A 2,054-nucleotide genomic window follows, 5' to 3' on the forward strand; every position below is an offset into this window, starting at 1 on the left:
AAATCAAGGAAGAAATCAAAAAGTGTCTGAAACCAATGAAAATGAGGACAAAAATCCAACATTAATGGGACATAGTAGAAACAGTCCTAAGAGGAGAATTCATAGTATTGAAAGGCTAGCTCGAGAAACAAGAATATCTCAAATAAACAATATAACTTTACATTTAAAGGAACTCAAAAGTAAAAATGAGCCCTGGCTGGTGTAGCTCAGTGGATTGAGCACAGGCCTGCGAACCAGAGGACCGCGGTTCAATTCCCAGTCAGGGCACATGCCTGGGTTGCAGGCCAGTTCCCTGCAGGCCAAGTCCCAGCAGGGGACACACAAAAGGCAATCATACATTGATGTTTCTCTCCCTCTCTCCTTCCCCTCTAAAGATACATAAATAAATAAAATATTTAAAAAAATTTTTAATTTAAAAATAAAAAATTAAAAAATTGAAATAAAAATGAAGCCCAAAGTGAGAAGAAAGAAGGACATAATAAAGATGAGAGCAGAAATAAACAAAATAGAGTGTTTAAAAAATACAAAAGATCAAGAAAGAGGAGGCAAAGTAAACCCACCCCATATACACCTTAGCCCAGGCCCTTTGCCTGGTCTGTATTGTGAATAGGGGGACATGGAAAAAAATACAAAAATCGATAAAATCAAAAGCTAGTTCTTTAAAAAGATAAACAAAATTGACATTTTAAACCAGACTCAGCAAGAAAAATATGACCCAATTAAGTAAAATCAGAAGTTAAAGGGAAGGAATGATTAACACAAAATAATGCAAAGAACTGCAAGAAAATATATAAACAACAATTTTCAAACAAATTGGAAAATATGGAAGAAATGGGTAAATTCCTGTAAACATACAATCTTCCAAAACTGAATCAAGAAGAATCAGAGATTCTGAATAGACAAATTAAAACTAGTGAAATTGAAGCAGTAATCAAAAAACTTCCATCAGATAAAAGTCCTAGACCAGATGGCTTCACAGGTGAATTTTACCAAACATTCAAAAAGAGCTAGCACCTATCCTCAAAAAACTCAAGAGGAAGAAAGACTCCCAAGCTCACTTTATGAGGCCAGCATTATCCTAATTCCAAAACCAGGTATAGACACTACAAAGAAGAAAACTACAGGCCAATATTCCCAATGAACATAGATGCTAAAATCCTCAGCAAAATATCAGCAAACCAAATACAGCAATGAATCAAAAAGATCATACACCACGATCAAGTGGGATTTATTCTGGTAACACAAGATTGGTACAATATCCACAAATCAATAAGCATAATATACAATATAAACAATATGAAGGATAAAATCACATGATCATATCAATAGATGCAAGAAAAGCATTTGATAAAATCCTCCACTCATTTATATAAAAACTCTCAGCTAAGTGGGAATAAAGGGACATACCTCAATGTAATAAAGGCTATATATGACAAACCCAACATTATAGTCAACTGGCAAGTACTACAAGCATTTCCTTTAAGATCAGGAACAAGACAGGGATATCAACTTTTACCACTCTTGTTCAACATAGTACTGGAAATCCTAGCCAAAGTAATCAGACAAGAAGAAATAAAAGGTATCAAAATTTAAAAGGAAGTAGTAAAACTATCATTATTTATAGACATGATACTGTGTATAGAGAACCCTAAAGATTCCACCAAGAAACTATGAGAACTGATAAATAAATTCAGCAAAGTAGCAGGATATAAAATAAATATTCAGAAATCAGTTGCATTTTATACACTAATAATAAACTATCAGAAAGGGAAACTGAGGAAACAATCCCATTTACAATTGCTACAAAAAGAATAACATACCTAGGAATAAATTTAAACAAGGATGTAAAAGACTTGTGCTTGGAAAATTATAAGACACTGAAGAAAGAAACTGAAGATAATACAAATAAGTGGAAACATATGCTGCACTCAGAGATAGGAACAATTAACATCATTAAAATGTCTATACTACTGAAAGCAATCTATAGATTCCACACAATTCCTTTCAAGATACTAATAGTGTATTTCACCCTGGCTGGTGTAGCTTAGTGGATT

General features: G+C 33.3%; 1 pseudogene; it reads left to right on the forward strand.

The window, feature by feature from the left end:
• The first annotated feature begins 509 nt into the window (after positions 1 to 509).
• On the forward strand, positions 510 to 620 carry LOC118987872 (uncharacterized; annotated as a pseudogene).
• The last annotated feature ends 1,434 nt before the right edge of the window (positions 621 to 2,054 follow it).

This window comes from Sturnira hondurensis, unplaced genomic scaffold (assembly GCF_014824575.4).
Source record: "Sturnira hondurensis isolate 20B ecotype Veracruz unplaced genomic scaffold, ASM1482457v3 Scaffold0005329, whole genome shotgun sequence".
Classification (NCBI taxonomy): Eukaryota; Metazoa; Chordata; class Mammalia; order Chiroptera; family Phyllostomidae; genus Sturnira; species Sturnira hondurensis.